This window comes from Heloderma suspectum, chromosome 11 (genome assembly GCF_057233095.1).
Source record: "Heloderma suspectum isolate Gila_16-S chromosome 11, 16-S_ref, whole genome shotgun sequence".
NCBI lineage: Eukaryota > Metazoa > Chordata > Lepidosauria > Squamata > Helodermatidae > Heloderma > Heloderma suspectum.
The window spans coordinates 21,137,154-21,158,887 of NC_139468.1; the positions used below are offsets into that span (position 1 = coordinate 21,137,154).

Sequence of the window (21,734 nt, forward strand, 5' to 3'; positions counted from 1 at the left end):
TATAAGCCAGAGGCTGTTTTACATGCCTGCTCACTTTTGTCTAGTTACTCCAAACGCCTCGCCATCCCTCTCCTCTTACTCTGCCGTCTGTCACTCCCTGTGCTTATTTGTGTCAAAAAGACCAAGACAACAGCCTCTTCTAAACATGCTTTGTGTGACACTAGCATCTCTTCCAGGAATACAGCGAATGCCTCAGCTTCTGTTCCAGAAACCAGCTTGGGTGAATGCATCTTTTTTCCCCCAATCACCAGTGCCCTATGTGATGGTCCATCCAAATATTTTTAGCATTTGGGGGGCGGAGGGCGGCTGTTTGATCTCAGCTGTCTGTTACAGAAACTGTTAGACATTTTGAGCTGTGAGACATTTGGTCTCGCGGTTCCTTGAAAAGCCTACCATTAATACGTCCAGTTCACTTATGCATAAATGGGGTGCCATATTGGGTCATGGCAAAAGTGTGTGTGCATTGGGGCAGGGAAAACCTTTCCCAAGTTAAAAACATGTCTGTGTCAAAATAACTTGTGGTTACCATTAACCTGAGTGACCAAGGCTTGGAGCATATAGTTTTATTTTTACATGCAGAGGTGGGCAGAATTCAGGCTTGAAGGATCTACTTTGTTTTTTTCCTAAAACCCCGAGATCCACTTGTCCAAAGGACATACACTTAGAATGAAAAGAATTCTGAGCCTAGGAATTTGTTTTTGAGTACCAGAAGTGAACGGAGGTCACACTTCTTCCGCGTACAAATCCAGTCCTGGTTATCCCAAGCATTCTTAATTTCAGAAGTATAATTTAAGAGTGGAAGAGAGTCATTTTGTTGCTGCTATTGTTAACCAGTTGGGAGGCAGAAATCCTTGCTGATCTACTACAGGCCACCTAGAGATCTACCAATAGATCCAGATCTGCCTTCTGCCCACCCCTGCTTTAATGAATGGATGAGACACAAGCTCAGTGGAGCCTGGTGGCTCCTATGTCAGTGGGGTGGTGAATCCGCTCTCAGTCAGAACACTAAAGGAGCTATCCAAAGTGCTGAACCCTATCCTCAAAATGGGCTATTTAGGTCATTTAGAGTCTGGACTGGTTCTGACTAAAACCTGGAAAAGATTTACTGCCCCTCTGATATCAGAACAATCACCCTCCACTGTACAGGATGTACCTCAGTTCCCAGGGTGGCTAGCTTAAGAATGCTTGCCCAAGATCAGCCTTACGTTCCCAGCAGTAGCCAACCAGATGTGTCTGGAAACCTCCCAAATTGGGCATGATGGAAATAGCTCTCCACTTTTGTTTCTCCCCATCGAGCTATTATGGCTACTAATAGACAAGGGTAGACTTTTCCTGCATGTATTTGCCAGATCCTGGTGGTTGTGGTTGTTTTTAAAGCCACCTGAGCTATTAGGTGGCTTTATTATTATTTATTATATTATTAATATTATAATAATATTATTATTATTAATCGCCACATTTCCAGAGGGGAATTCCATAAGTTGATGATGTATTGTATGACATGGTGCCTCCAAAGGAGGGGCTTCTTTTAGTCTATCCTGACATTGCCACCGATCAATTTTGTTGGGTGAACTCGGATTGTTCTATTACAAGAGTAGTGGGGGAAAGTGTTCCCATCCAGGATTTTATAGGGAAGCAAGCATAGAGTCCTTTAAAGGCCCAGACTTGCTTGATTGCTTTTCTTTTCCCTGACAACCCCATTCTTAGACTTCAAACAACAGCATTGTAAATAGATTGATTTCCCTATTCCATTCCTTTCTATATTCAGCAAGAGATGCCGTCTCATCCAACATGGATCCATGCCATGTAAAATCCCAGAAACATTTACATGCAGTTCATTGCAGTGTGGCTGTTCCTTAAATTGTTTCTTATTGCCGTTTGGGGCTTTGCTTGATTGGAAATTCAAAGGATTTTGAAAGACTTGTATCTTTTCTTTTCTTTTTGGCTCAGTCAAGAAAAATGAGAAGGTGATTACATATTTATTCATTAAACATACCTATAATTCTAGTCCAGACTGTCAGCACACATTTCACAATTGCAGAAATTAATAATTACCCCAGGAGCAGCTAAGGAGAATGTGGAGGAGAGAATGTTTATTATGGTGGAATACTGTGTTAATTTCAGTCTTTAAAGTCCTGTATCTAATTAAATCAGCCCAAATGTTGCTTTCATCAAAACTACTGGGAGGACAGATGATCTGTCTTTATGCCTCAGATAAGCTGCTGCAGTTGCCGTTAAAATCCATCTAAGCTGTTTTATTAAGTTGTTAGTCTGTTCTGTGAATAGCTGCCAAGTTCAGGCTGAAAAGAAAGTATGTTCAGATTTGTTCCCATGTCACATGGAAGAACAGTTCAGTGAAAAATCACATTACTAGCTTTATCATACTGTTTTTCAATTGCTGTGTGTGTGTGTGTGTGTGTGTGTGTGTCCACGTGCACTGCCAGTTTTCTTTTCCTGGTCATGCCTTAATGGTCATTCCAAAGCAGCTGTTAACACAAGTTGGCTCATTTTATTGAAAATAATGTGTTAGAATGAGAGAGAGAGAGAGAGAGAGAGAGAGAGAGAGAGAGGCTAAGATGCTGTCATTTCTAAATGCTAGTATTTATATAACCACAAAGATCAAATCTTAGGGTAAAGTGTGGATTTGTTACAGCAAATGTGGGAATTTTCACTGGGAAAGCTAGGAAATGTGGTGCAGAATAACCAGTAATTGTTGCATGTTAACCTGCTTTGATAATATGTATCAATATTTATATTTAAATTTGGAAGCCTCCTTTTGGCTCTAAAGTCAGGCCCTGAAGGTGGCTTACAAAAATTGCAGTTACCTATGATGTAAAACAAAGACAAGATTGAAGCAAATCATCATAGTAGCACACACATAATCAACGCATAAAATTCTGCCCATTACTGAATGTGTACATTATCCAACAAATGCATTTGTGCTGCATATTAACACATACTAACCAGAAGACATATAAATATGATGTACGCAATGGAGGACATCTCTGTTTATGCTATTAACAATATAATCCTAGACATGTTTATTCAGAAATAAGCTTCATTGTGTTTAACGGTGATTACTCCCAAGTAAGTGCATATAGGATTACAGCCCAATTTATGTAAATTCTCGGGTGTTTTCAGTTACTTTGCAGACTTGCTGATTATTCTGCGCATTCTCCAAGAGTTTGCATTCACTATAGCGTATCTACTTGCATATGTGTGTGTGTGCACGTGCATGATAAGATTTTTGAGGCGTTCTTATTTCCCTAACTTTTCTGTTCCATTAAGCTTTTGTTAACTAAACTGGATTAGCATTTTAACAACCCTGAAGTGAACTTCTGCCATTCTTTCGACTTGGACACTGTGTGTTGCTCATCCATCATCCTGTCTATGGCTACACCAGGCTACTGGCTCTATAACCATTTGGAGAAACCATCCAACTGTGAACAACACAGCTGGCAACAGCAATTTTTTTCTTCCACACCACTGGCAGCATTGTCTGGCTTTGGTAACTACAGTTAACATCCAGAACGGGAAGTTTCTTTTGTGTTCCTTGGCTTTGTCCTGCCCCAACACAGCTTAGCGGACACACCTGCAGAGGAATGGGTAGAAAGGTTACAAAATGGCTGCTGGAATATAAGGCATAATGAAGCGTTGAGGGGTAGGGCATATCGCTCTGGGTTTAGAAATTGGGGGGCTCATTTTTTAAAAAATAAAGTCAATACCCATCCCTGACTCAAGATGCAATATGGATGTTAGGGCCTGATTTGAAAAACCAAAAAGAAGCACAACTTAATTTAGGCAGCAATCCTATATACCAGGAATCCCCAACCCATCCACCACCAAGATGCTCTGGACTGCAACTCCTGTCATCCCTGACCAATGGCTATGTTGGCTGAGACTGATGGGAGTTGCAGTCCAAAACATCTGGAGGGCAACAGGTTGGGGAAGGCTGCAGGGATAAGTCACAGGTGCACTCATTTGAGCTTCTGAGTAGACTTGTATGGGATTGCACTGTTGGCAACACTGCTTCAGAATGATGTAGCACAGTGCCAAGCAATGCATGCATTTCTTCAGAGTAAGCTGTGTATTGTTCCCTGATGGGGAATATTGGATGAAGAGAAATTGATTGGGTAAACCGATGACTAAAAGGCGTGGTGTTAGGCACTTTCTTGGATGTATTTTATTTGTATTCCTGCTTTTTCAAATGAGCCCAGGGATGGCTTATCCTCATTTATCTTCAGCACAACCCTGTGTGTTAAGCTGATCCGAGAGAAGGTGGCTGACATCAGGTGAACTTTATGTCTGAGCAGGGACTTGAACCCATTAGCTTTGGCTTGAATAAGCTTTGGCTAGTGGGCAGTATATAAATGTATTAAACAAACAAAATGTCTCCTTACTCCAAGTTGGACATTTTGGCCTGGTTCAGAAACAAAGGTAAAATCTAGTTTCGTGTGATGACCATTCTCAACCCTCTGGCAAGGCTGTGAAGAGGAGATTAAAAGTATCCACTTCCATTTTAAACTAACTGCAGTTTGTTGTTTTGTCTGAATCAGGAATTGAGGTTAATTTTAACTATGGTTTATTTAAAAAAAAACCAAAAAAAACCCAGCAGGATCATAAACCACAGTTTGGAGTTCCCTGTTCAGACAAAGTATAGTTAAAACTAACCACAGTTTTTTTCCTGGTTCAGACAAAATGACAAACTGTGGTTAGTTGAAAATGGTAGTGGATGCTTCCAGTCGCCTTGTAAGCCACCATGCCTGAAGAGGAGAAGGGAGGAAGCCTACAAGCCCAAAGCTGGTTCGTGTAGGCCTAAATTATGGTTTAGTGTTACATCTGAAGCAGCCACCATTTGCTGCACCAAACCTGGATTAGATTTGCCATTTTAACAACAGAGTTTGCAAAGTAGTTTAGCAAATTACTACTTGGAATTAAGGTATATCTTGGAGTAGATCAAATTAAACCACCAAGAACATTAGTTTAATTGCTTTGGCATTTAGGATATTAAACATCTTTTTTTTTAAGGATGTATTATAGCATTAAAAACAGTATTTGCAAATCTAATCCATCATACAATTGAATCTAAGCTAGTTGAGCCCCATTGACTTGAGTCATAAACTTAACCAACCAAACACTTGGTCAGCTGCAGTGGACAGGGTGTTGTGTTTAGAGCTAGGCTTCCTAAATTCAAACCGCTCCTCAGCCATGAAGTAGCTCCTTCATGTTACTCAAGATTTATTGTGCACCAGCAGCATGCCAGGTGCCTCACAAAATCTAGAAACATCCCTTTCCAGAGGGTGCAAAACCTTTGTTAGGTGGAGAGAGCACTATTGACAGAGAAAGGCTGGGTAATGAAAGTAAACAGGGAAGGAAATAAATCTTAATACTGAATAAATCAGTTTACAACCAAGACACGAAGTCTTAACTGGATTATTAACTGCACTGGAAATTAGCAAACAGCTGGTATAGGCCATAGCATCTCTATTGTAAGGGCTATTTCTTGTGTTTCCACATAGGGATTTAATATGAATCCTACATAGATAGTAACCTGTAATGGCTTGTATCTTCTTTTTCTCTCTATGTACAAGCACTGGGAAGCTGCCATGTACTTCAGCTCCCAAGTGCCTATTCACTGCATAAAGTATATGCACTTATTTTGGGAAGGACTACAGTTCAGTAGTAGAGGACATGCACTGCATGCAAATGGTCCCGCATTCAACTCCTGGCATCTCCAATTTTGGCGTGTTTTTTTTTTAAAGGGTCATGTTGCAATGGGATGTGAAAGAGCTCCACCTGAGACTCTGGTGAGAAACTGACACTTAGAGCAGACGGTACTGGGCTAAAACAGGTGACAGGAAGCTGCATTTTACCAAGTACAACTAGGGAAGTACGGATTTTGTAAAATTTGCTCCGACTGCATTTCGAGGATTGCCAGGTGCCTTTCATTCCGTCATCCTCTCATTGTTGGAATCAGATTTTTCCCAATTTCCCAAATTTGTGCAAATTCGCACTTGCACAAATTTGCACATGTGCAAATCCCTCCCCCCAATGTACCTTTTCATGCTTTAGCCTATGGGGGAAATGTGCATTTTCAGCCCGTGGTTTTTTATTTTACATATTTTTCTATGACTAAATTTGCATAAAGTTCCAGAACGTTTTTTTTTTAAATGGTCCACAAGTCTGCAGAACCCATGCAGCTTGGAAAGAGCTGGCCAATGTGTAATCCGCAGGTTGCATTCATAGAAATCTTAACTCATTTGATTCCGTTGTGGATTTCTCTGACATCCCTAGGTACAATACAGCTTTCTGTCACCTGTTTTGGCCCAAAAGTAGACCTTATGTTAAGAATGTAAGAAGAACCATGCTGGATCAGACCAAACTCTTCTCTAGTCCAGTATTCTGTTCCTGCAGTGGGCAACCAGACATCTCTGAAAAGCCTACAAGTAGGACATAAATACAGTAGCACTCTCCTGCTCATGTTCCCCAGCAACTGGCATTGAGAGGCATTGTATCACCATCATGACTATTAGCTATTGCTAGCCTTATCCTCCATGAACATGTCTAATGCCCTTTTAAAGCCGTCCAAATTGAAAGACATCACTACATCTCACGCTAGCGAATTCCCTAGTTTAACTATGTACCGTGTGAAGGAGTGCCTCCATTTATCTGGCCTGAATCTCCCACTGTTCAGCATCATGGGAAGACCCCCATTGAACTGTAGTATTATCCACACCATCCATAGTTTTATAGACCTGTGTTAGTTCTTACACAGAAGAGTCCGGTAAAAGAGTTCTGTACTATGTGGTAAGCCTCTCCCATTCGCACATCCGGTGCGCTCACAGATTAAGATGTTTTTAATTTATTTTTTAGAAAACACCTTCCAGCCATTTAGGAGCTATATTTTTCTCTTTTTAAAAAAAAAAAAATCATTGTTGTTGCTGCAGCAGCAGCAACCGAGAATATCAGGCGTTGTTGTCAATAAGGACAATACAAAAACATCAAAATTAATGGTGCTGAAAGTGGGAAGTCAGTGGCTCAAACAAGCAGCTGACATTTGTATTATGCCAAAATGTTTACAAACCCTGTAAATTAAATTGGTCCTTTGAAAGCTTTGATTTATACATTTAACACAGCATGATTACCCTTGGACTTTTTGACCTTGGTAACATTAATGCACCATATTTGCATGCATAAAATCCCCTTGGTTAATGGCTATTTACCTAAAGGTGACATTTCCCCACCCACCTCCTGTGTTTGTTTGTTTTTAATTATCAGCCAGATCCACAACCCAGTTAAGCAGTGGGTACTTGGAATTAAGACAGTTTGGAATAATGGGGCTAAACCTGTTTTAATCTAAGCACAAATGATAGATACTGGGCTGCAATTGGCCTTTCCGTTTTTTCACATTTTTTCTGTAAACGTAAGTCATGCTGTTCATGTCTTTTCTTCAGAAGGAATAATTCTGTCAGCCAGTCCTGCTGCATTGCCCCAAGCAGCAATGTACTGGAACCTATTCCAAGTCCTCCCTCGGGTAAGCCTCCCTTCAGAGCTGTTAAACAAACGGTCCTTATCGCTCGTGCCAAAAGGCCCCTGCACATGGGTGATATGGAAAACTCATTTCTGTCACCTTGGCACTTGAAAGGTCCTCGGCAGACTCTTTCCCCACCATCCCTGGGAGCAGGCTAGCAAACATCCAGCTCTCCGCAGCACCCAACAAGTGGAGTCAACGAGCAACATGTGAGGCAGAGGGCTGCAGCTGTGATCCTGCTCACACTGTAGGCAATCCACTTTCTCAAAAGTGAATGGGAAGGGCAGGCTGCTGAAGAGCTTGAACAAGGAAGCTCAAGGCTGATGGCTTGGACCTTGCCTGATCAGTTTCTACTGGGACCAGTGCCAGCTCCAGTATTTTTAGGGCCCTTGGGCAAGACACCCTCCATCAGCCCCCTCCCTGTGTGAGTCTGCCTTCTCCCCACCATTGTCACCAGCTGATCTTGCTCCTTCTCCTCTTTCTCCTCATTGCTCCCACTTGCAGAGAGCCAAAGAGCTAGTAGGCAGCGTTTCTCCTCCTCCTCGCCACCACCATTGCCTGGGTCGGAGCAGGAGGCGGGTGAACAGGCAGTTTGCAATGGTGAAAAGGAGGAGCAAGTCCAGAGGGTAGTTGTCGGTGGCCCCCTGCCTGGGGTGTGGGCCCTCAGCAGGTGCCCAACCATGCCTACCCTTGTCGACGGCTCTGGCACTAACCGCGCCTAATTGGCTTCCACTGAGACTATGGTAGATTCTGAAAGCTGACACTGGGAAGCTTCTGGATTGGCCAGGCCTGGAAGAAATACTAGAAAAGTGGCCTTCTGTCCAGTGGGGCAGAAGGTTTTCTGGAAGATTTTCCAGTACGTTATTTTCCCATAGGAAAATTTCCATTTCATAAGTTTATTAGTAACAGTGAATAAATGTCAATTGAAAATACAATATTAGACAAGCTTGGCAGTTTCTAAGTTGTAGGAGAGTGGTTGTTAGCATGTCAGGCACACTTCTTTAGGTTGCTAAAATGTGTTAGTGTGTCAACAGTTTCCAGTACTTTTCTGTGTTTTCTTAAATATAAACAGTATAAGGGAAGTGCATGCTATTGTCTTTCAATTCTTACAAGTATTCCAGTAAAAAGTCCTACATATTATATCATTTAAATCACATTAGGGTGTAGTTCATGCTGGCTGGTGAAAGTTGGACGTTGTAGAATTTTTTCCTGTCTTGAACATACATAGGATTGCACCCTAAGTGTGCTTTAAATTTTCCACCCTCAAATATTTCAGTTCAAATACTTGCAATGTACTGGGACAAAAAAAAATAACATGGTGCCCTTTCTTTAGCTGTGTTATTTACCTAATAGAAGTAAAATGAACACACTAAATTAAATTGCACAAGGATATCAGAAAATTTCCTGATGCAAATTACCCTATTCAAATTACCATAATGTATTTTTGTATTGGGGCCGTGGTGGCTTAGTGGTTAAGACGCTGAACTGCAGACTGGAAGGTCGGCAGTTTGAGACCCGAGTGCCGCGTGACGGAGTGAGCTCCCGTCTTCAGTCCCAGCTTCTGCCAACCTAGCAGTTCGAAAGCAAGAAATTGCAAGTAGATAAATAGGTAACGCCTCGGCGGGAAAGGTAACAGCGTTCCATGCGCCTCGGTGTTCAGTCATGCCGGCCACGTGACCACGGAAGCGTCTTCGGACAGCGCTGGCTCTTCGGCTTAGAAACGGGGATGAGCACCGCACCCTAGAGTCGGACACGACTGGTTGGGGACACCTTTAACCTTTTTTATTTTTGTATTGCTTTTTATTATTGTAGTTGAAATTGTTTTTAGAAGTGTATTTGAATATTGCTATATGTAAGCTGCTTAGATATTTCATTATATTAAGCGGAATATAAATACTACTAATACATTAATAATAAATAACAATTTCCAGGCAGTTACACCTCCTTTCCCCAACCATTGATGGTTTGGCACTATCCCACCTTTTCTGCTGTTTTTTCCCCATTCTAAAAGGTTGAAGTGCTTCTCCTAAGGCTTAGTGACTGGCAGGAAGAGCTTTAAGCTAAAAGATGCTGGTATTTTTTTGTATTTTTATCCCCACCCCTTTTGTCTTCAGCCTGGTCCACCACTGAAATGTCCCCCCACACACACCCCCAAGAGCTTCTGTGAAATTGAATTCATCCATCAGGCTGAAAGAAGTTCCCTCTCCCTGCCTTAGGGCCATGTGGGCAAATTACCGGCTTTTAAGAAAGCTCTCTCTTAAATAAGGAGGTGCCTATAATTCTTTCTAAATTTGCAGCTGTACATATAAACTAGCATATGCAAATTTTATACGAATCTGTGCCTCCCTTTGTTGTCTTTTTTTGGTGATGTGTTCCTTCTGTTTAGGCAATGTGTAAGTGGTCATCCTACCAATAATGCCTGGCCAAGCTTATCTAGGAAATTAGCAGAAGTGTGTAAGCTAACAAAAAATAAAACTGAGAACAGTGGATCTCACCCTTAGAGCCAGGGCAACTGGACTTGATCGGGGATCAAGGGTAGGGGGGATGCATTTTGGACTCCGTTTCTTGAACACCTTTTCATTGTCTGTCTCGCAGCATTTTCATCTGTGCATATTTTTTGTAGTGTTGATTTTAAAGTAGGGAAATGTTCATCTTTTCCAGCTGCTACAGTTTTCAGTACCTAGAATCCCAGATGTTTTTAGGGCAGACAAGGCAGGTCAAATATGCATTACAGAGGCCCTATCCCAAATTAACACTAATATGATCCCAAGACTTGCTGTACCAACAAATCAATGCTTCCCACTGGATATCCTGGCGACTACACCATTGGAACATCACAGTACACAACACTGACCCAGTGTTGCAGTGGATATATGCCAGCGTTGTAGACCAGATATATCAGTGCAAATTAAGTATTTATTTATATGTAGCTTGCTCTTTTTGAGGGCTCAGGGCTGGTAAAAATAATGAGGTGCAGACATTAAAAAGTGATAAACATTTCCTGTTCCCCAGAGGCTTAGCATCTAAAGGTCACAAGGAAACAAAGGAATGGGGGAGGGGGAGAGGGGAAAAGACCGAAATATAATCACAAATAAACTGATAGTACAGAACAGATACAGATGAATGCACCTGTTCATTTATAAGTAACATTGCTGAAAGGCAGAAGGTAGCATAAAGTCAGGGAAGAAAATGTGCTACCAATGAAGTCTATGTACAGACATATGTATCTTGAGTCGTGAGCTTGCAGCATATCTGAACTAATCTCTTTTTGGACTGACTTCCAAACCAGTTCTTCCTGTTTCCAACAGAAGCCTGCTATCCAGAGTGCTTATTGGCTGGCCCTTGTGGCAATCACAAAGCCACATCCTAGCCCTCAGCCGGCTGTGCAGAGTGCTGATCGGCTGACGTTTGCGAATACAAAGCCACTCCCCCACCAAGTAGCATTTCAATTTTATGACAAAAGACTGGTTTTTGTTTTGTTCTTAAGATGCTGAACTGAAGTTTAATTGAAGAAACATGATGGGCAACTTTTGTGGGGGGGGTGGGGGGGAGTTTTTAAATAGCCCAAAGCTGATGAAACCTTTATTTGATGACTTTTAAAAATAACTGGAAGAGTTGATTGTCTGATGCAGTGGGGGAGGAGCAAATCATCCATGTGAGAGCCACAGCCAGATCCTATGTGTGTATCAGTCACTAGCACAGGGGTGGACAATCCGACGCTTCAGGACGCATGTGACTCTCAGCCTAATTTCAAAAACCCGCCGCAAGCCATCACTTCAATGTTGTGGCAAGACTGATCTGTCCTTCTCCGAGTAAACCACTGGGTGGGGAAGGAGAAGGAGGGGACGGCAGAAAGAGGGTGAGAGAAGAGGATGGCATTGTATCCTGTGTTTGCAATCTATTTATACACCACTCAGACAACCTCAGTTACAGGTTTGTTTGTATTTATTGTATAATAAATACAAACAAACAAATAAGAGAGAAAGGGGGTGATCCCACCCACCACTGGCATGTGCCACCCTCCCCCAACTGAAAATGTGGCCTTCAACACAAGAAAGGGCAGAAGATAGCATAAAGTCCTGGGACAAAAGTTATCCCTTTCCTGCACCAGAGGATTGAAATAGGGTAAAGCAGACCCCGCCCCACATCAGGAAGACCTGATCTGCTCCCAGATGGAGGTGCATCTGTATTCAGACTTAGGCCAGATCTACACCTTGTGTCATATCATTACAATCCCATCATGGTAACATTATATCCCTCTTGTGCATGTATACCTCATAGGACACACAATGACATTTGTTGCAGTATATTGTATAATGTGGAAATAACACTACAAAAGGAGGAAATAACCCTACAAAAGCAGTATATCAAATGAGTAATGTTCCCTAACAGTTATCAGTGCACTTCAATACCACTATAAAGCAGTAGTGTAGATCTAGCCTTAGTTTAGGATAGGGGAGCAGAACCTTGGGCCCAGGGCAGGGGCAAATTCAGCTGACCTTGGATCCCAATCTGGCCCTTCGCGGTGCCCCAGATGGCCACACCCCATTCCCCTGCCCACACCCCCTTTCCTCCAACCACCTATTATTTGGTAGTTTCCCGGCTTTTGTGCTGTTCCCCCCCCCCCCGTTTTAAAAGATTGAAATTCCTCTCCTAAGGCTTAGTTACTGGCAATGAGGGCTTCAAGCTAAAATATGCTGGTCGTTGGGGCCCACCGCTTTTGCCTTTGGCCTCACCCACCACTGGAAGGCAGCCCCCAAGAGCTCCTCCAAAATGGAATGTGACCCTTGGGCTGCAAGAGGACCTGCACCCCTGTTTAGGAGGAGAGATCTCAAGAGACAAGTGGAGAGACCACAGTGAGTTTTAAATGATTTAAACACTGATCGAGTTCCGTTTAGAGATGCGTGAACATCTCTGTTTTTGGCTCAAATGTGCTTAAGTTATAGGAGGGCAAATTTTGACTGAACACTAGGAGAAGCATCTTGATGGTAAGAGCACTTTGACAATGAAACCAGTTGCCTAGATGGCAGAGGTGGGTTCTGCCTCACTTCAAGCAAAGGCTAGACAGCCATCCATTGCAGATGTTCTAGCTCTGGATTTCTAGCTCCACAACACCCTTCCAACTCTATGACTCTATAAGAAATGGTCAGATTTTTGCAAACATCCCTTTTGAGTACTTGCAGAAGTTCAAGGGCTTTTCAGAACGCTTTCGCCTTGGTAACACAGGCAAGTACATTTATGACTATGTGCCAAAGTGCTCTTTTCGCTTTAGCATCTGGGGAAGGAGGATGAAGACCTCTCACCTGCTGAAAAAGGGATGTATGAGAATTTTGTTTTTGCTCACAAAACATGTAATCACGCCACATTTGAAGCTTTGAGCACAAGCACCTGTCCACCAAAAATATTCACAAATTGCCGAACACGTGCTCGTGTTAGTCGCATTCCCGATTTATGGTTTTATTTGTGCAAATGTCTTAACCTGTACCAATTTCCTCTGTAGACTGAATCAGTTCTGCTTTAGACCATGGAAGAAATTTGAGCAAATTAGGAAATATGCACAGATTTGGAAAAATTCACACAAACCTCCTGTTTGAGTGCTGCTCGATTTACACAAATCTCCCATTTGCCCAAAGCGGCCAGCAATCCCAAACAGGAATTAGGCATGAAATAAATGGTGAAATGATATTTCAAGAATCCTGGTGGTTTCAAACATCGCTCATTTGCCCATCCCTATAGTGAGATGGACTATTCCCTCCCACTGCTATTTTCCCACCTGCCATAGTAATTTTAATATAATTTAATTTTTTGCTTGCAAGGATGGAAAAGACCAGCAGGGGAGGTGGGTGATACATTGTGAGTCATTTTGAGGATCAGACCCAATGGGTCACCTTGAAATTATTTGTCTGATTTTTGTCAAGCAAGACATGGGAGGACTGGCATTTTGTAGCCCCCCCTTTTTTCTAATGCTCTCTTGATCCCTAGGTACACTCAGTTGTAAATCATATTAATTGAAATCAATTAATATGATTTAATATTATAAATATTATAATATTATAATATTATAATATTTCTTCCTTCTGAGTAAACACACTGGGCACCAGAATTAAAAACAGGAGTCAAGAAAAGATTAATCAGGCTCTGGATGGATGTAGGTTAGGCTAGAGGTGGGCGAGGCCAAAGGCAAATAAAGCCAATTGGTCCAAAATGAAAATATGGAACAATGTTGATCCAAGGGAGGGGGTGATTACATGACATGGATCCAGAGTTCAGTGACAAAGGTTATGTTCTGCTTGTGATAAGGTCCTAAATTCAGTCCTTGACATTGCCTTGTAAATAATCTCACGACACAGGGCAGGGAAGATCCCAGGGAAGATCTTGGACTATGATCACTGGTGCCACCAGGGCAGGAATTTAGGGCAGAGGCCCAAGGCTTCAATCATCAGAATGAGCAGAAGGGCCCCAAACAGAGCAGTGCTGGCTTTTCACTTTTTGAAGTAAGTGAGATAATACACATGACCATCTGTGGGGGAGGGGACGATTAAGCGCACCATCCTGTGGTTGGCTGGGGCATACAGGGAGTTGTAGGATTTTTTTCTATCTAAACATGTATAGGATGGCACCCTAAGTCTAACCTTACTGTACTACTATTCATTAGTAACAATGAATGGATGTCAGTTGAAAATACAGTATTATGCAAGCTTGGCATTTCAAAGTTGCAGACGAGTGGTTGTCAGCATATCATGCACACTGCTTTAGGTTGCTAACATTTATTAGTCCCTTAACAGTTTTCAGTACCTTTGTGTGTTTTTCTTACATTTAAACAATGGAATGTAAGATCAATGAATCAAGGTAAGCTGGAGGTGGTCAAACATGAGATGGCAAGACTGAACATCGACATCTTGGGAATCAGCGAACTAAAATGGACAAGCATGGGCGAATTTAATTCAGGTGACCATTATATCTACTATTGTGGGCAAGAATCCCTTAGAAGAAATGGAGTAGCACTCATAGTCAACAAAAGGGTGGGAAAAGCAGTACTGGGGTACAATCTCAAAAATGATAGAATGATCTCAGTACGAATCCAAGGCAAACCATTCAACATCACAGTAATTCAAGTCTATGCCCCAACCACTGATGCTGAATAAGCTGAGGTTGATCGGTTCTATGAAGACCTACAACACCTTCTAGAACTAACACCAAAAAAAGATGCCCTCTTCATCATAGGGGATTGGAATGCTAAAGTAGGAAGTCAAGAAATCTCCGGGATAACAGGCAAGCATGGCCTTGGTGTACAAAATGAAGCAGGACAAAGGCTCATAGAGTTTTGCCAAGAGAACACGCTGCTCATAGCAAACACTCTTTTCCAACAGCACAAGAGGCAACTCTACACATGGACATCACCAGATGGTCAATATCAAAATCAGATTGATTATGTCCTTTGCAGCCAAAGATGGAGAAGCTCTATACAGTCAGTCAAAACAAGACCTGGGGCTGACTGTGGCTCAGATCATGAGCTTCTTATTGCAACATTTCGGCTTAAATTGAAGAACATAGGGAAAACCACTAAAGCATTCAGGTATGACCTAAATCATATCCCTGATGAATATACAGTGGAGGTGAGGAATAGATTTCAGGGATTAGACCTGATAGACAGAGTGCCTGAGGAACTATGGACGGAGGTCTGTAACACTGTTCAGGAGGCAGCAACTCATTCCATCCCAAAGAAAAAGAAATGCAAGAAAGCAAAGTGGCTGTCCGATGAGGCTTTACAAGTAGCTGAGGAAAGAAGGGAAGCGAAAAGCAAGGGAGAAAGGGGAAGATATACCCAACTGAATGCAGATTTCCAGAGAATAGCAAGGAGAGACAAGAAGGCCTTCTTAAATGAACAATGCAAAGAAATCGAAGAAAACAATAGAATGAGAAAGACTAGAGATCTCTTCAAGAAAATCAGAGATATCAAGGGAACGTTTTGTGCAAAGACGGGCATGATAAAGGACAAAGAAGGCAGGGACCTAACAGAAGCAGAGGAGATTAAGAAGAGGTGGAAAGAATACACAGAAGAACTATACAGGAAAGATCTGAATGTCCCTGATAGCCATGGTAGTGCGGTCACTGAACTGGAGCCGGACATCCTAGAGAGTAAAGTCAAGTGGGTCTTAGGAAGCATTACTAACAACAAAGTTAGCGGAGATGACAGTATTCCAGCTGAGCTATTTAAGATCCTAAAAGATGATGCTGTTAAAGTGCTGCACTCAAATAGCCAACAAATTTGGAACACTCAACAATGGCCACAAAACTGGAAAAGGTCAGTTTACATTCCAATGCCAAAGAAGGGCAGTACCAAAGAGTGTTCAAACTACCATACAATTGCGCTCATTTCACATGCCAGCAAGGTGATGCACAAAATCCTGCAAGCTAGGCTTCAGCAGTATGTGAACCAAGAACTACCAGAAGTACAAGCTGGGTTTCGAAGAGGCAGAGGAACTAGAGATCAAATCGCCAACATTCGCTGCATCATGGAGAAAGCAAGAGAATTCCAAAAAACGTCTATTTCTGCTTCATTTACTATGCTAAAGCCTTTGATTGTGTGGATCGCAACAAACTGTGGCAAATTCTGAAAGAGATGGGAGTACCAGACCACCTTACCTGTCTCCTGAGAAACCTGTACGAGGGTCAAGAAGCAACAGTAAGAACCGGACATGGAACAACCGATTGGTTCAAAATTGGGAAAGGAGTACGACAAGGCTGTATATTGTTGCCCTGCTTATTTAACTTATATGCAGAGTACATCATGAGAAACGCCAGGTTGGATGAATCACAGGTCGGAATTAAGATTGCCGGGAGAATTATCAACCACCTCAGATACGCAGATGATACCACCCTAATGGCAGAAAGCAAAGAGGATCTAAAGAGCCTCTTGTTGAGGGTGAAAGAGGAGAGTGCAAAAGCTGGTTTGAAACTCAGCATTAAAAAAATGAAGATCATGGCATCTGGCCCCATCACTTCCTGGCATATCGAAGGGGAAGAAATGGAAGCAGTGACAGATTTTATTTTCTTGGGCTCCAAGATCACCGCAGACGGTGACAGTAGCCATGAAATTAATAGACGCTTGCGCCTTGGGAGGAAAGCTATGGCAAACCTAGACAGCATACTAAGAAGCAGAGACATCACCTTGCTGACAAAGGTTCGTATAATCAAAGCTATGGTTTTCCCAGTAGCAACATATGGCTGTGAGAGCTGGACTATAAGGAAGGCTGAATGCTGAAGTATCGATGCTTTCGAACTGTGGTGCTGGAGAAGACTCTTACAAGTGCCCTGGACTGCAAGGAGGTCAAATCAGTCAATCCTAAAGGAAATCAACCCTGAGTGCTCATTGGAAGGACAGATACTGAAACTGAAGCTCAAATATTTTGGCCACCTAATGTGAAGAGAAAACTCCCTGGAAAAGACACTGATGCTGGGAAAGATTGAAGGCAAAAGGAGAAGGGGACAGCAGAGGATGAGATGGCTAGATAGCATCACCGATGCGATGAATATGGACTTGAGCACACTCCGGGAGAGAGCGCAGGACAGGAAGGCCTGGCGTGCTATGATCCATGGGGTCATGAAGAGTCAGACACGACTGAACGACTGAACAACAACAACAAAGGAAGTACATGCTATTGTCTTTCAATTCTTACAAGTATTCCAGTAAGAAGTTCTACATAGTATAACATTTAAATCACGTTAGGGTGCAATCCATGCTGGCTGAGGCATGCTAGGAGATGTAGGACTTTTTTACTGTCTGAACATGCACAGGATTGCACCCAGAGTGTAATATTACCTTACTGTACCACTGACTATAATTCCCTGCCAGTCAGAGTAGCCAACCATGGGTTAGGTGAGTAGACTCACCATAAGTAATCTCCATATGGGACTTAGGGGACACCATAAAGTCAGAGGCGCAGGGGGATCAGGGATGGTTTAAAAGCAGTGGCCAGTGTGGGGTGGCAAATGCTGGATCCTGAATAACTGGATGTTTTAAGAGGTAATCTTACCATTGAAACAGTCCATCGCCTTTGCTGCTGCTTAAAGCGTACTTCTTCCTCTCTGTTTGTTAGAGTTAAAGCTGGTCTTAAAAATGAGGCATAATTTGTTGTACCTGCCTTCCCATTTATACAGCCCTGAAATAATAACCACTTGGACACGCAGAGGCCCAGAAGAGAACAGGCTTGGCATTGTTCTGAAGTGGCACATTCACTCCCTAGGACTGGATAATCAGCAAGCTAGCGCAGGCTTGCTTTCCACAGCTGGCTGAGCGCCAGAGCTGGCTGCAGAGGTAGCTGGTCCCTGTTATTTTGCCACCTGGAGAAGGATTTATGTGGGAAAGGGCGGGGGGGGGGGTTGCAAACAGTGCAAAAAGCTGTCAAGGAAAAAAAAAGCTGAATTTCAGGTGATCCATGAGAGGAACAATATACAGTCTTCCGTCTCACGGACTCTAATGGCTTTCTTCAGGTTGCAGAGAGATCCGCTGCTTAGCGATGCTTTCTTGGCTGCAACATGTGTGCGCATTAAAGATGAAAAATGAGTCATTTTGTAAATTATTTGCCGACAATGGGCTGATCTGCACATGCAGCAAAAGGCGCCTCTACCAACTGATGCTAGTGGTGGGGATTCTTAGTTTATCAATCTCTTGTGTGTTTAAAAATAAAACCAAACCTTTCCACAAGTAGAAAATGAGCATGCACAGCACAGGGTGGGCTAGAACAGTTCTCCTTGATGTGCTAGTTTTCCTTCCTTGCAGGGAAGGTTTTTTTAAAAAATAGGGGAGGGGCATTCAGAATTGCCATTCCCCACCTGCAGTCTGAAGTGATATAGTCCATTTTACCACCTCATTTTGCTGCATATGTAGACCAGACCTAAGTCATGTGGCTTCATAATGGGAACTGGTTTACAGATATTTTTAGCCATACGTCTTTTGAACATCAGGGTAGACTAAAACAAGGGTGATCAAATCACATATTTTGCATTTAATTGGATTTCCTGCAGAAGTCAAGCAGAACAGTTTTGCTTGTTTTGTTTTTAAGATGAAGGTTTCATAGATAACCTTGTTGAAAGTTTTCCAGATCCAGAAGTACAAGATCTTACAACAGTGACTATGAGGGACCAATTGCATGACCCCCAATTAATGGATTCAGTTAATTTTGTATAACGTTTAGGTACATTTTTTGTTACCAATATAGCTTTTATGAGTTGCTTTTACCATCTGCTTCTTCTGCTTCCATTGTCATATCTGGCCTGCTTAAGGTTTGTTATGGATGTGGTTCTGCAGTGCTTTTTTAAGTGTCCATGTCCAGTTGAGGTTTGCAATAATCCAGAGAGAGTGACCACTTACCCAGAATAAAGCCAGATAATAGAATGAGAAGAATTAAGCGGTCAAACATTTCCTGGCCTATACTATGTGGCCTGGGCCGCGGGTGGGGTGGGGGGTATATTTGGACGCTTTCCACTACAAAACAACAACTCTAACATAAAAAAGCATGACAGGGAGAAAGTTTCAGCCTTTGTTGACCTGCCTGCCCACCTGCAATCCAGAAGAAGCATAATCCTGCTGCTGGTATAAAATGGCCTTTATAGTTGTGGCCATGTAATTGCTTCAAGGTGAATAGTTTATTTCCATTATTCCCTCTCTCAAGAGAACAACTTCCTACTCATTAAAATAATAGACTGGTGCATCATGGGGCATTTCTTATGATGCAGCAGGGGGAATGAGGAGAGGTTAGAGTGGGGAAGAGAGAGATCCTAGGCATCAATCCAAAACAATGGAATGGAACAGTTAATTAGATGCAGGTATCACAACGACCTTATACATCCAGACACAACCTCTATGAATACATCCAGGAAGGAAAGAAAAGTGGCTTGTCTGACATTCATGCTGGTAAGATATGCACTTCTAGAGAACATAGCTGCCTTATGCCAGGTCAGATTGTCTGTATGGCTCAGGGAGGGTGTTGTACTCATGTTTTGCTGATTAGTCACTGTGTGAACAGAACGCTGGACTAGATGGACCCTTGCTGTGATCCAGCATGCATCTTCTTAGGTTCTTATGTTCTTATTGTGTACTCCAGGGGAAGGCAACCATTTTAGGCTCACGGACACATTTGACATTTTGAAAAAGTGTCCCAGGCACCACCGCAAGTTGTTATTGGGGGGTAAAATCTTGGGAGCCCTCCCCTCTCTGGATTCCCACTTTTCTCCTCCCCCACCACCGTTTTTCAGCATGGCTCCCTTTCCCCCACCTCTGTTCAAGTCAATGGAGTGATAAGGAGAAAGGCTATTCTTCCAAAAGGCAGTTGGAGGGAGAGGTAAGCCCACCCACTGCCAAGGGCCCTATTGCCCCAAGGGTCCTATTGCCCCAAGGATCCCCCCCAAGGCACTTTTCAGTAAGGCACCCTTTCCACCACCTGTATTCAAGTCAATGGAGCAATATTGCTCCATTGACTTGAATATAGGTTGGGAAAAACATACCAACTGGGAGATGAAGGGGCAGCAGAACTGAGTGGAGGGCAGCACAAGGGGCCTCACAGGCACATTGGGGGCCAAGACAGGCACCACTGTGCTGGCAAGTGCTGTGTTGCCAACAGCGTTGGCTGCAATGAGCCCCCATCCCTCAGTGAGTCTACCTACCTTCACTGCCATTAGCCCTGTTTGGACATAACGCTAAGCCATGATGGTTAAACATTTTGAGCTAACTATGATAGCTTAGCATGTTTTTCTGTGGGGTGTTTTTCCTAACCACAGTGGCTACAGAACCACAGTGTAACCACACTCACTAACCATGTGCTGCAGTAGAGTTAGTGGCCCTTACAGTGGCTTAGCATGTTGTCTGTCAGGACCCCATGGTTAACCATGCACTATCATAGAGCTCTGCGGCAAGGGTGGCTGGAAACAGCCCTTCCGCTCCTGCCAGCATGCCAGGTCGAAATTTGCCTAGTGACACATGACGCGTCAGCCAAGAGCCAGGCTCCTTGCTCTCCTTCCCCGCCAGCAGTATGAAATTGGAGAAGCACATGGGGAACAAAGATATTTTTGATCCCACACTACGGTTATCAGCACTTCGACCTTGAGCTTTCTGCACTCCCAGGCACAAACACCTGTGCCACAAGCCAGTGGGGAGGCAGCTGCTGCAGCAGCAGCCACAAGATGACCACTAGCTCTGCTGAGGCCGCTGGGATGCATGGCAGGAGGACTGCAGGGGTTGGTGGTATGGGAACGATTAGGCTAACCACACTGCGGGCCATGGTTCTGTGCACATGTGGCAGAAGCACACACCGTGGTTAGTGATAACCACCATGCCCCATCGTTAGCCTAACCACCCTTCCCCAAGTTACATCTGAACAGGGCCATTATCAACAACTACTCTTGCTCCTACTCCTTGCTCTCACCATTGCTACCACTTGTTTGCTTGACAGGCAGCGAGCCTCTGAGCAAGTAGGCCATGGCATCTAGTGCTCCTCCTTCTCACCACCTCCATTTTCTGGGCCAGAGCGAGAGGCAGGTGAACAAGGAAGTTGCGGTGGTGAGGAGGAGGAGTGACTCCAGGGGACTCTTGGCAGAGGGCCCTCGGCAGGTGCCTCATGCCTATCTTTGCTAGCCCTGGTTGCTGACTCCTTGTCTGCTCTAACTCAGGGTGTAGTGGAAGACAAAGCTCAGTAGAGAATGAGACACCGGGCTGGTTCACATAATCACCGCAGCCCACTTTGGCTTATTTAAACCATGGTGGGCTGCATCACGTGCTGGCGGCAATTTTGAATATTCAACTCTTGGCGGGGGTTGCCATGGTTTATCATGTCATCCAAACCTAGGCCCTGAAATAACCCATGGTCTGTTGTAGGGTTATTCAAGGGTTGTTTAACCCTCAAACAACTTCTGCCACCCAGTTTCAGATGACACGACAAACCATGGCAGCCCCCCACCAGGGGTTGAGTATTCAAAATGGCCACTGGCACGCACCACAAACCACCGTGGCTGAAATAAGCCACAGTGGGCTGTGGTGATCATGCGAACCCAGTCACTGCCTTATATGGGAAACTGAAACTGAAAGCAGAAGGACTGAAGCACAAGAAAAAGCAGCCTGTACTAGTGAGTTTGTTAGAACTGTTCTCCAGTCTGTGGTTAACAAAATAGTTATTGCTAATATACTGCAGTCTCTGACATTCATTAA

The 21,734-nt window shown here is 43.3% G+C and overlaps 1 protein-coding gene and 1 long non-coding RNA gene across 2 annotated transcripts in view; one reads left to right on the plus strand and one right to left on the minus strand.

The window, feature by feature from the left end:
- The window catches only part of SEMA6D (semaphorin 6D), a 103,750-nt gene that overhangs the window by 4,818 nt on the left and 77,198 nt on the right, over positions 1–21,734 (plus strand). The gene's annotated exons all lie outside the window — the stretch shown is intronic.
- On the minus strand, positions 1,965–17,684 carry LOC146337115 (uncharacterized). Its single transcript, XR_014785254.1, has 3 exons — positions 17,569–17,684; positions 10,027–10,211; positions 1,965–3,592 (listed from the first exon to the last, which is right to left on the minus strand). It is a non-coding gene; the product is annotated as an uncharacterized LOC146337115 (long non-coding RNA).